Source organism: Podarcis bocagei, assembly GCF_964188305.1.
Source record: "Podarcis bocagei genome assembly, chromosome: 5".
NCBI lineage: Eukaryota > Metazoa > Chordata > Lepidosauria > Squamata > Lacertidae > Podarcis > Podarcis bocagei.
Window position 1 is genome coordinate 37983220 of NC_138129.1, and position 14431 is coordinate 37997650.

Sequence of the window (14431 nt, forward strand, 5' to 3'; positions counted from 1 at the left end):
TTGACACTGGAAGTAGCTAAGAAATATAAGGGGGTAAAGCAGCCTGTAAGTATGCAGGGTTCAGAAGTTTAGGACTTGTAAGTTTAAAACAGCACCCTGTATAATGCCTGGAAGATCATAGGGAACCATGGTTAATGCCACAACACTGATGCCATTAGTTCTCAGCAACCCTATTTGAATGCCTGCCAGGTGGTTTTATCAGCACACTCAGGGTCAAAGATACAAAGGGTTGCTAAAGGATCTAATGGGCCATGCAGCTCCCATACCGTGAACAGCAATCGGAAAATGGGGATCAGGTTGTTCTCTGCTGATTACTCTTAACTCATAGTATTCTTCCCTTACCCCACTCAGTATAGTGGCCAATTCAGATAATACCAAGAATGTTCTTTCTTTTAAAATAAATTGATAACCAAATAATCCAAGCCAACTGGCCTGTTTTTTTGCAGTGTTTTCAGGCAGCCAGTCATCTCTGGATGGAGTTCCTCCATGAAAGAGCTTCATGATGCAGTTTTGCTTGAAACTAAATTCTGTTTTATTGGATCTAATTTAAAGTTGGACAGTTTTATTTATTCTTCTCCTGCATTTAGGAATTATTGCAAAGGTGCCAAGACTTGCGGATTCGTGACTCCAAGCAAGGCTGGGTTCAGAGGTCACAGTCAAGACCATTAATAACAAGGTGCAAACGGCTGGTTTATATGTAATGTGAAGCTTTTTACTTATTTCATTTATGCACTTCGGGGGCTCTGTTTGCTTACGGAGCACTTGGTGTCTGGTACTTATTTAGGAGATTGGGTTCATACAGGCCTTTGAAGGAATGCAGCAAATTGTTCTCTAGTGTTGTAATTCTGCGGTGGTAGCTGAACTTATTTGTCTCTGCTTATTACATATGTGCTGAGCCTGAAGGTTATTCTTCACTTAAGAAGCAATTGTTGAATCCACAGAATTGCAAGCTGGAAGGGGTGTTTTACATGTCCGCCTTTCATATGGAGGATAGCAGGCCTTTAGCTGGGAAGCCTGAAGAACTCAAATTAGTAGAGTGCCCACCAGTGATGAGATATTTACATGGTTCTCATGACTATCAATAAACATTACTCATCATTTCAAGGATGGGATGGAATCAAGGAGTTGTAGACTGTGATTTGCTGATAGAAAAAGAATTGTAACCACTGTGTTCACAGAGCTTCATTGTATGCTGTACATACAGTGGAGTACAGGGGTGAGCATCAGGTTTGCACGTTCCCACTGCAGGTAAGCTGTATGTTTTCTGAAGCATCATCTATCAGGCAGAACAGTGGTACCTCTGCTTACGAACGCTTCTGGTTACAAATGCTTCAGGTTACGAGCTCTGCTAACCTGGAAGTAGCTGCTCCTGGTTGCGAACTTTGGCCCAGGATGCGAACGGAAATTGCGCGGTGGAGGCCTCACGTGCAGCGGGAGACCCCATTAGGATAAGAATGGTTTCAGCTTAAGAACAGACCTCCAGAACGAATTAAGTTTGTAACCAGAGGTATCACTGTACACATAATATGACAACAGTATTGCAATGGGTCCTGCATTGTAGGTTCTACATGGAGTGAGAGTCTTGGGCATGTGCTCAGTGGGCCTTGCATCAATGTTGGTAGGCGATCAATTTGGAAATCTCACATCCTCCACTGCACCAGAAGGTATCAGGCTAACTTGGAAGAACAGAGCCATATGGCAAATACAGCTCTGTCCTCCAAACACCTTGCTATCACTTCCTGCTCCCCACTACTGCCACCTGAAGCTGCTGCCTCAGTCTGCATAATAGTGGGACTAGGCCTGCTGCTTTACTCGTTTTCTCAAAGTAGCACCAAAACTCAGCTTGCCTCAAGAAAGCACCTTGGAAGAATTCAGCTGCTGGCAATTTCTCAACACAGGCAGCAGTGGCCCTGGTGTAAGTTGTCCATTGCACCAAACCTGAATTAAAGAGGTGAAATAGTTTTCTCATACTCTGCTCTCTTTTTCAAAAAATATTCCACTACCTTGCCCAGCGGTACTTCAAGAAAGAAACAAGCTAGCATTAATTTACCTCACAAACACCCACTGATGGGAGTTGTCGTTCAAAACTTCTAGAGGACACTCTCCCACTTACATTCTTCTGTGGGACTTGCCAGTCACACTAGGAATTGTACTGTACTGCCCTTTGAAAAATAGTCGATACCAATACTGTATTCTCTTGCATTTCTTCGTGAGAATGCAAAAGGTTTCTCACACAGAGGCCTCATGGATATTTCTGCGTGTAATAGTATCCTCATGCATTTGCCAGCACCAGCCGATGTGTCCAAATTGAAATTCCTGAATCTGTAGACTCTGCTTATGCAATCTGTTTTCTCTCATAGGCTATTTATAAATGAATACAAGTTAACTGCATATATAAAAAAAATCATGCTAGCTTACCTGAAGCTATTGCTGATTAACAAATTAAGTGCTGGTTTACTGTCTACAGGTTTGATGTCTGCATTGACTGTTTCCCCCACCCCCTTTCAGTCTTGCTGCAGCCAACTGGGGGACTGTCACATTTCCCTGCCTTGAATCATCAGCCAAGATTTTAAGACAACAATTCCATCCCCCTCTTTCCACAGCAGTCACCGCCCCTGGCTGCTGCTGGCTGGGTCAGTCTGGCCTGTCTCCTGTGCAGTAATAATGCACTTGAAGGCTGTGTCTAAAAAATCCTCTCCCACACAGGTCATGGCAGGTTAGACAAATATTAGTTCAAATGTCCCATAAATTGTCCCCAAGGGGCTGGACCAGCAGCCATCCCTTTTCATTGCACAGATCTAACCCCCCTCAAGGGGAAAATTAGCAACTATTAGCATGTGCGAAGCAGAATTCCTGCTGTGGGTGGAAAGCTGTTAAGAAATGCTTAAGAGAGCGGGCTGTTAATATGTACACCGCACTGATGTGGTGATTTAGTAGTAGCAACCCTCGCAAAGGCAGAGACTTATTTTAGTCACTTTTTAAAATTATTATTTGAACAAGGACCCAAGGGCTTATGTGCACATTCCAGTAGCAATGGACACATGTTAAGAAAATTCCAGTAGGATTGTTTTATTTTTACTCAAGAGATTCCCTCTACACACACACACACACACAGTCACCGTCTCCCTCTAATAGTGACTAAATCAGAGGGTGAACGCCAACAGGATTGTAGCTAAAACAGGCACACTGAAAAAGAAAAGGGAGGTAGCAAAGTGATTGGTAAAGCCCCAGGGTTCGCAGAAATAAAAAAATCGGGGTGGGAAAAGATGGCACCCTCCCAAAAAAAGTCTAGCCCAATAATGACAGAGCTTATAAGTGGCCATGGAATGCTGACTGGAGTGCGGAGGCAAAAATCGGGGAAGAATAGGCAAATGGAATGGAGATTCCTAGAAGGCATGGCTGGTCAGAGCCATGGGCAAGAGCCCTCCATGCTGCAACTTTTTTTTGTAGTTTCTACTTCTGACTATTCCTCAAACACTGTATGTTGACAGCTCACTAAGTTGAATGGCTGTAAACAGTTAAATGGACTGCATGATGCCAAAGGCACTAAACAACTTCCTGTTTTAAAACTAAAAAAGGATGGCAGTTTGTCATTGCTACAGTAAATTACTACGAGAAATAAAAATTAGCAGCATCAAATGTTCTTAACGTGGATTTTATTCCCCTCCTCCTTTTGTAATTTTAATCTTGAATATATCCAGGTGTGAGCCTTTAAACTTTGCTGAGAATTTCTCATCCCTCTCTTCCATTTGATCCTGTACTTCTGCAAGCATTCTAGCACAGAGAATTTTTGTAGGTTAAACTTTTTTGCTGGCACAGATTAAACAGGCGGGTAACACTTCATTGCTAAATTTATGGCACAGGAGAAGAGTTGATCATCTCCATTTACTGAACCAGTCAGAAAGTCCTTTTCCCCCTCTGTAACATGAAATGGCTTCATTTCTCTTCTTCCCTGTTAGCTCCTGCAGAATGAAAGGGAGATTAGAAAGATAGGACTAAATGATTATCACAGTTCATAAAACTGTAGAGTTGGAAGGGATACCGGGGTCATATAGTCCAACCCCCTGCAATGCAGGAATCTCAGCTAAAGCATCCATGACAAATGGCCATCCAGCTTCTGCTTAAAAACCTCCAAGGAAGGAGAGGCCACAACCTCTTGTGGGAGTTTCTTCCATTGTCAAACAGCTATTACTGTCAGAAAGTTCTTACTGATGTTTAGTTGGACTCTCCTTTCTTGTAACTTGGACCCATTGGCTTGGGCCCTAGCCTCTGCAGCAGGAGAAAAGCTTGCTCCATCCTGCATGTGGCATCTCTTTATAATCGAAGATGACTATCATATCTCCTCTCAATCTCATTACCAGGCTAAGTAAACATACCTAATTCCTTCAACCGTTCCTCATAAGGCTTGGATTCCAGACTGTTGATCATCTCAGTCACGCTCCTCACACGCTCCAGCTTGCCAATATACTTCTTAAATGGTGGTGTCCAGAACTGGACACAGCAAAAGTACAACAGGAATGAAGGACACACCAATGGTTTTGCAAGGAGCATAATCTAATATCCTTATCCAGCAAGGAAGATATCCAGCAACATAAATTGCTAATGCAGATATAGACTAATGAAATAATCCCCATCTTCATCATACTGTTCATCTGAGACTTAATGAGCTGGTCTGATGAATCATTGGATACATATTTACATGTTTGTCTACCACTGGACTCAATAGTTGTTTATGAGACTAGCTGCCCATGACAAGAGTGGGATTGGAGCCATAATTTATGTTTAGGCTTACTACTACTCTGCAGAAAATCAAATCAATAAGCTTTTCCTAGCATGCAGAGAAGCAACAGTGAGGAAAGCTTCTGCTTCTAATTCAGCGTCTAATTTTTGTCTGTCGGGCCCTGTGCTTTAAACAGCTGCACATGTTTATAAAGAAGCTGGCAACTTTATCAAGAGGTGCCCATGCTGTGGCCCACGTTTGGCTTCACTCATCTTCTGCTCTGAAAGACTGCATCTGCATCTTCCTGACTTGTATCCCACACGTTCTGTTTCAGATGGAATTGGTGTAATTCACTGCAACTGTTCCATCCCAGTTCTCTGTGATCCATTCTTAAACCAATTAACTCTCCCGCTAGCCTTCTATATCATACATGGCAGATTTAAAGATTATTAGAACATGATCTTCTGTGGAGATTCTTCTAGACACAATACACATCACTTAGGAAGGGTTTGTGAGTGGAACAGAATCCCTGACAAGGCTCATCCCCTTTTAAAAGCTCCACTAGATAGAAAACATCTGCTTTTTAAAAGAGAAATGTGCACGTTCAGTGGAAAATTGAGTACAGCAGATACATTATGTAAGAGAGCACGTACGGAGTTCTGAATGTTATTAGATTTACCAATTAAGGGAGTCCTTTTAAAAGGGATGGCTAATTTGTCCCTTCTGCCTCCCCCTTACAATAGTAGAAGCAAATTTAGCATTTGAATATACAAACCTGCCTTATGTGGGGAGACCATTAGCCTGTCTACTTTCAGTTTTCTGAGAGCCCAACTTGGCAGGATGTTGAAGATCTGTGATTGGATTTCTGTGGAACACTCTGTCACAAGAGACCAGTGCCCTGCGGGACTTGACATCTTTCCGCAGGGCCTGCAAGACAGAGCTGTTCCACCAGGCCTTTGGACAGGGCACAGCCTGACTCCCTCCCTCGGCAATCTTCGCGGAGCTCTGGCCCAATGGTTGCCAGTGGCTTGAATTAATTAATTTTATAATGAATGATTTTAGAGTGTTGTTTATGCTGTACTTTTGTACTGTTTTATTGTTGTTAACCGCCCTGAGCCTGGTTTCGGCTGGGGAGGGCGGGATATAAATAAAATTTATTATTATTATTATTATTATTATTATTATTATTATTATTATTATTATTATTATTATTATCATCATCATCTCATTATCAGTGCTATTTTTCTAGAAAAAGAAGTGCTGGAACTCACCATGAACACCGTCCTTTTCCTCTCAGAATGACAATTGTGCCCACCAGGGAGGTGCTGGAAGTGAGTTCTGGCTGAAAGAAAGCCCTGTTCATCATTATTATTTGTAAAAATCAGCTGGCTGGGGAGGGACAACTGATCAGGACTGTATATTAGGGCAATGGTGAATTTAACTATTCCCCTGCTGTGTAATTTCCCTATAGAAACCACTCTTCCCACCCACCTGATTAAGGAAATTGTATGGCACACATGAGCACAATTCAACACTGATTGGCCAACAAGGACATTCCTTGGGCTGCTCCCTGTGATTCTTTCCTGGAAATTTTGAGAACTTGAGCACAGCGTTTTCCATATGCAAATTGTGGGCTCTATCACAAAGTGATGGCCCTTCCCCTTCTTGAAGGTTGCTACTTCTAAATTGGATTACCACTTTCTGTTGCTTTGGGGAAGTGCTCAGCGGCCATAAAAAGTGGACTTAATCAAATGCCTGTGACTCACTTGGCAACTGCATTCCACACATCATTTACAATCACAGTATGAGCGGGGGCGGGGCGGGGGTTGGATAATTGCATTTTCCTAGTTTTGTTTGGAAAATGCAATTTTCTTTCCCTTGCAACAGAAGCATGAAGTGTTTTGGAGGACTTCAGGATTCCTTGCGACAAACAACTGCATATTTATTGTACCAAAAATCACTTATGTGTGAAGACTCTGACTATGACTCTGTTTTCATGGTTGCTCCATGATAACAAAATCTTCACCTTATCTCTTCACCTTACCGTCTGCTTTTTAAAAATGCTTTAACTGCTGCCATCACTGGAAGCATTAAGGGACAGCAACCTTATTTTCCCCACTTTCTCAACCAACTTATTACCAGCATTGCATCTTTTTGCATGATGGCCTTTGAGGACCACATTGTCCCTGAATGAGTCCTCCTTCAGTGTTAATGCTCCTGAAATTACCAAAATACGCAGCTGCTGGAGAGAACTATTGCCCTCCCTCACACCTTTGCAGAGACAGGCTGTATTGGATGAGGCCTTAGGATGAGGCCTTAACTACCTCTGCTGCTTACTGAACACACACACACAGAGGCTCAGAAGAAGTAGTCCAGGACTGTTTATGAAGCAAGGCATCTTAAAACCCCACCCCCACCCCACTTTCCCAAATTCTCTGTCACTCATCAAGTAGGTCTGGAAGCCTCCTCAGCACTGGTATTCCTGCCAGAGGGGAGCTCCTAAGCAGTTTTGCAAGGACGAATAAGTGTTCATCCACGGCTGTTGCCCCTCAGCACTTTTTCTTTCTTTTTTAGCACTGAGGTCCTTTCCAGACCACTGAGCGAGCATTACCCTCCGGGAAGGGGGGGGAAGGCTTGTTTTGTTGTGAAGGTTTAAGTCTTAAATTGATGGCAGGTGAGGCAATAATGAAGATAAATGAAGGGAGCTCTTCCCGGCAGATTAGATCTTGGTGCTGATGAACATGTCTGTTAGGGCAAGCTTGAAAGGCTCTGGGCTGAGTTCAACTTCTCGTCTCCCCTTTCACCTTCAGAAATTCTAGTAATGCCATTTGGAGAGGGGAGAAGCAAACCTGAGTACAAGCCATGTAATCTGTAGATGCTGGAGGGATTTGGACGGTCTGAACTGAAGGCACCAGCCTGCAGCTGGCCAAAATTTAAATACAAACTTGACCGGGTTTTTGGAGCTGCTGCAAAATCTTAATACCACAATAGTGGAATCCTTGGCATTCATATTACACTTTCTGGATGTTAGAGAAACTATCCATACACTATCTTGGTCTGTATAGCAAGCCTGTAAAGTTCATGTTATACCCATATTACAGATGAGCAGGTTGAGGCTCAAAGAGTAGCTTCAGTAGATATTGTGTGTTCATGGCATTTGATCCAGCGACTTTCTTGTTCACTGAAATATATTTCAGAATTGAAATTTTAAAAATATTTGTATATATAATTTAGTAATTTCCACGGTCGTGGAGGGCAGTAGGCTTGTCAGGTGGCCTATATTTTAAGGGCAGTCCCTGTTCCCAGATCACTGATGGAAAACGTAAGCAGAATGGCAGTGTACTGAGTCTAAAGTCCACAAATACTTATCAGTTCTTTGCATCTTCCCTTTGGATATTGTGGTCTGACTGTTGTCCTCCTTGGCAGTGAGACTTGACTAAGCAACAGCACAGCTGTCTATGGTTGAAAATAAAGTATTTAATATTTGGGTTTTGTTCAAAAGCAGCATATGAAAATGCAGTGTGGATCAACTGGGACCAACTAGCGTGAATTTACATTGAAATGTGTCAACTGTTCTAGAAATTGCACTGTGACCACAGACATGCCTGACTTTGGCAACTCATTTTGCTAATGCAGCAGCAAACAGGATGGGGAAGGAAGATCCCAAGAAGGCCATGAGAGCATACAAGTGTCACTGGTGATGGGATGGATGACCTGACAAAGTCCAAGTCTGGTGCAGAACCAGCCATCAGTGCAGAGCTTCTTTTGCAACAATGACTCCTTGCTGTGACCGGTAGCACTCCTGTGAAATCTTAGAGCATAAGAGGGAGCTGATGCAGACCAGCTCTTCCCACACATTTTCAGTAACGTTTAGTGGGGCACTTGCCACAATATGATTGTTCTTGTATTTTCAGCTCCAGTCTCAATTAGAATCAGAAATTCTATATGACAAGATTTGAAACAATGACTTTTTGATGAACCAGAATTTGGATCCCCTGGATTTCTGAGCTGAGTTAAGATTTCTCTCCAGCATAACTTTATGAAAAAGGAGCAATTAAATTTCTAATGAATCTTAAGTATGGACTCCGGTATAAATTGGGTGTTTCCCATCAAAATCTCTGTTGAACATAAGCCAAAGTGGTACTGAATAGGAATAGAGAAGCTGCACAGGATGCTCTTCCAAATCCTGTTGAAGCACATGACATTAAGGGCAAAAGCACATTATGACTAGAGACGGGAACGAAAACATCCCACAAGGTATTCTAACCAATACCCAGGCAATAGATGTTGCTTCACATGGAATCGTAAGAGAATCCATTTCTCTGAGTCATATAATAACAAAATTCAAAGTAGTGATGGAATGTAAACCTTCACCTAGAAATTATTCTTGCTCTGTTGAAAGTTATTCTAGGATTGCTATAATCCTGATAAAGGTGAGCAATATGTGACAACATATCTCTCAAGTGGATCTTGATTGCCAAGAGAAATTTTTGATCATGCACCTGCATGCATAGATTGGTCTGCGTCAGCCTCTTTATACAAAGTACCGCACGTTGATATTGGTTGAGAGATCTACACATGCGATTAGGGACATGAGGTTATGCAGAAACTGCAGAAATACTTCTTTTTAAGTACTCATCTGAAGTAGATTGACAGATTGTGTGGGGTGCCAGAAAAGCATTTTTTGTGCTGGCATTCTTTTATTCAGTTATCAGCTTTGCTGAATAAAAGACAAAATAAGAGCAAGCAATAACTAGCACAAGAGATAACTTTAAACCCTTTAATACATAAGAACCATTTTTAATTCCAAAGTATTGAACAAATTAGACCTTCACAGAAATCAGTTAGACTGAATGATCACTCTTGGAGCTGTGAGTGTGCTGAGTTTTGCCTCCCCACCCCCATAAATGGATACACATCTGATGAACAAATGTAAGAAGCAATATCATTCCAAATGTGGATGTCAGAAATTTCCTATAGAATGTAAAAAATTCGAGGCTATCAGAAGTCCCATGTCCAAATGGACTGCAAGTGAAATATTGCAAACCAAAACTTCAATAAACCGTTCACAATTTAAAATTGTAGCCAAGTCTTCCAAATAGATTAAAAATGGGATTGTGAGATATCAAGGAATGATGGCTGAAGGAGGATCTGAATGGGCTTTCACTGTTTTCAATTTGGAATGATTAGGTGATCAGAACAGGAAGAGCCAGCACACTGAGTAGTAACATAACTGATTTTGAGAAACTGTTCCATTGTAGAAACTCCTATAACCCCCAATTATTGACCATGCTGGCTGGGACTGATGGTGGTTGTGTCTCGTCAGCCAGTCAACTAATCCAATGCCCAGGAATGATAATAGTTGCAACAAGTACTATCTGGAGGGTCACAGATTACCTCTGGGGTACCCCTGACTGTGATGTAAGAGGTAATTAAAAACAAGATTGGGAGAAAATGCTTGAAATTGCAATAAGTCATGCAGACTGATACAAAGGGCGGGTTTCAGCTAACAAGTCTTATGAGCGGAAGCGTCCAATTGTGCAATGCTGCTCCCCCCTCCCCCATGTGCCCACCCCAAATTGGCTCTGGGGGCAAGTTGAGGGTCACTGCACCGGGGGGGGGGTGTTGTTCCATCTAGCAAGATGATACGCTTGTGCAGATGGAAAATTTGTAATAATACTATGTTCAATTCCACCCAAAACCCTTACCAAAAGCAATTCTCCTTTGTTTTATATTCCCATGAAAGAAGATTCTATGTGTTTGGTATCTTATTTCTCCCTAAATTAATCTAATACATGAGGAGTTTGAGATGCAACTACTCTTGTACATACTTCATTCGTAGGTGGTGGAAGTGCTCTAAGATGCAGGCATATTGAGATAACATTCTAAAAGAAACAATGTGATCAACATTTCATAGGCTCTGAACTGCTGCTGTTTGTTATGTAAGATAGTTAGAAATATGAGCGGGGAATCCTAATGGTTATGGTTTGCCTAACTTCTGGTTTGCTGATGACTGCTAAAATTGTAACTGCAGAAAAAGGATGAAGTGCATAAAATATATTCTATGAAAGAGTTGATTACCAAAATTTGGCCCCCTGCCTAAATGCCAAGTTACATAAACTGTGACACTGAGAGAGAAAACAAAAGACAGGGGGAAAGTTTATTGTGGCGCCGATTTATTAATTTCTCTGCTTAAATATAACATTGACATAAATATTTATAACTGCTTTTCAGTTTTGTAATACCAGTTCAAGCTTATTTTGATTTTTTAAAAAAATGTAATTGCAATGGAAACATAGCCTGCAATTGCAACGGAAAGCATACTTTGTATTATTTTTCTTTATAATAAAAAGACATTTTTAAAGACTGTGAAACAGGAAGCTAATGCTTTGAATCTTACCACTGCCTTGAACTTGTTGAGTCAGTGGTGGGAAACGTGTGGCCATCTAGATGTTATTGAAGTCTAACTCCCATAAGCTCCAGCTAGCGTGACCGACTTTCAGGGATGATGGGAAATGTAGTGCAGCAACATCTGGAGGGCCACAGGTTCCTCACCATTGCACTAAGTCAGGCATGGCCAAACTTGGCCCTCCAGCTGTTTTGGGACTACAACTCCCATCATCCCTAGCTAACAGGACCAGTGGTCAGGGATGATGGGAATTGTAGTCCTAAAACAGCTGGAGAGCCAGGTTTGCCCATGCCTGCACTAAGTGGTCTTAAGCAAGCTACTGTGTTTCAGCGTTAGTCCTTCAGCTGTGCTATAGAGATGATAATACTGACCTACCTTGTAGAGCTGGAGTAAGGAATACTGAGAAAATGTATGTGTATGTCTATTGGTAAGCAGGCCAATGAGAAGATAAACTGGTTGGGTGAAACAAGGGTTTTAGAAGTCTTTCAAGTGTCAAATTGGAATGCAAATAATAGAATCCAATTAAAACAATGGTGAAAACAGGTGGGGGGATTTTTAAAAAGTATATATAAAGGTATATATTGCTTATATTGTTGAAACAAATGAGGAAAACGTTTGGATTTGTAATGCAACATTTGACATTGCCCATGCTTTCATAATGTTCTTCCTCTTTCTTTCCTTAAGTTGAGCTCCTTGCTGTTCATATTGCCTGGTACTGAGTGTATAGCTCTCATCAAAGCTTCTGTAGGCCAGCAGCAAACTGTGTCAATGCCACACCAGAAAGAATAGGAGATGTGACCTTCTTGTGAAGGTGGGGAAAGTTTCAAAGGTGAGCTGCTTGTTGCCATGGCAGCAGAGGACCATGTTCCCAGGTTTGTGTTCTCTCCCCAACCAGACAATGGGAAAGCTAGGTGTCATTTGTTCTCAATATTTCTTGGACTTATTCTATTCTTATGAACATACCCCTTTCAGGCACACAATAGCCTTGGGAGACTTTCAGCATAACGTTTGATAAGGGATGATCTAATGATGATCCAGTTTTGCTTAACCATTAAAATACTTCCTGAAAGGTGTGAATGCAATTTAGGAAGACTGCTTTATGTAGCATTGCAATTCATTCACTATTAGTTGGCAAGAGCTTATCAAATCTGTTTCTTTTTCTATTTGAGCAATGAGAACTTAGATGTTCTGCAGCAACAGCACCCTGAAAGGTGCAGGCTAGTAATTTTCTGCAGTGTCAATTCTTCATCATATATATCTGAACATATATCTGAACATTGGAAAACACCTTTTGAATTTGTAAAAAGCCAGGGATGAAATGGGATCTTGCTGCTGACCCCCAATAAAATTATTAGGTACACCACTGTCTAAGCTAGCAATGCTTATATTTTCCATTAAGATAGGAATGGAGAACCTCCAGGTCTCTGTGGGACTCTTGACAGCCACACCTTCTTTCCAGCCCGGTATGGTCCTTGAGAATTTCTGTAGACTGGAAAAATCTCCATAAACTCTAATAATGTTTCTTGCTTGCATGGATAGAAGACAGAGACGGGCGTGTGGATATGTGTAGAAACTAGTCTACCATACAAAAGTGATATTCATGTTCATTGCTCCACCCACTTTTGCCTCTGGTCCTGCCAATTGCTGGCATATGGCCCTCAGAAGGTTTCCAAGAAGGGAATGTGGCCCTTGGGTTAAACCCCCCCCCCCCACAAACGTTTCCCAGCCATACATTAATATTCTCTCAACACATCTTTGGTATTTGTGCCTAGGAAAAGGCTACTATGTTGTCTGAAATCTGCAGGTCCAGTTGCCATGGTCTCCATCCCTGATCCTGCATCAGAGAGAGAAAGGGAGCTGGTACACAGGAAGCTGACATATGCAGAGTCAAATTATTGATCTGCCTAGCTCAGAAATGTCAACGCCCAATGACTGGCCCATGGCTTTCCGGAGATTCAGCTTGGGTCTTTCCTAACTCTATCTAGATATGCTGGACGTTGGACCTGAGACTTCCTAAAATATGCATTAGGTGAAATATTTGGTTTGGACATGACTGTGTAGGATTATCAGGCACTTTGTACCTTCAAAAGTTCTGTAGAGGTTATTAACAGGGGTTTTGTTGGTTTGTTTGTTTTTTTAAGTTAAGTTGCAAACTTCTGCACATTTACTTGGGAGTAAGTCCCACCAAACAAAGTGAGATTTGTGTTTAAGGAGATGTATGCAGGTTCAGTAAGTTAATATGGTTTTGACACTGCTGTGGCCTGTCTGGGCAGACACGTGCAATGCAGCTATTGCATAACAGTGAGGACAATATGCTGATTGCAGATGCGAAGCTCCCATAGTTGGGTATTTGCATTTATTCAACAAAACTGGTTCATCCCCTGTGGCGTGGGTGTGCCATGTGGCTTTAGACTGATTCATTGGCTTCTGCTGAGCTCGCAAAAGCTATAACAACACTGTGAACCTAAACAAGCTTAACAGTCCTGGCTTCATCCTAAGGAGTTATGTTCCAGAGACAAAGCCCATACAGTCGCCATGAAACTGTGAAATGATGTCGCACAAAAGACTGACACTTGGGTTTGTATTGCCAAACAGCTTTTATAATCGTGGTTTTGAAAATGATCCTTATAGGACCCTTTTAATACTTGCAGGTCTCTACTGGTGCAAGGGGCCAAACAGTAACTCTGCATCCTAAAGGATTCATTTACAGAGCTTGGCTTAATGACTTGATTCACAAGATGGGGGTCAAACCCTGCACAAGATTTCAGGTGATCAAAGCTATGGCTTAGGAGCTGCATGTGACTCCATGAGACCATGACCCAAGTACTCCTTGGAAGGGACCAAAGGGTCATCTGGTTCAACCCCCACAAGGCAAGAATCACAACATAAGAGATTTGTGTTTGCCTGTCCCACCCTGGAAGGAGTGGAAAACTGATACAACAATGGCTGCCTTTTTGTAATCTCAGCAGAGGCCCAAACTGAAGCACCTCCAACAGTTGCACATGAGGCTATGGTAGAAGATAAACATTCAACAGTGTGGCCAGGGAACGTAGACTGACAGAATATGCAAGGATTGTGGGGGGTGGTGATGAAAGTTTTCAGAGATGCAGAGACAAAAGAGAAGTGTTAGCTTGGTGATCTGACAGCACTGTTATGCTGCCTTTAGCCTCAAGAACTTTGCTTTGACCTTATAGTCTAGAAGTGCCACAGTTGTGGAGTGCAGCAATAACATAGGGCAAGAACCTGCCCATTACTCACCTTGCTAGCCACGATTGTAGAAAGCCACAAAGCAAAGAACACCG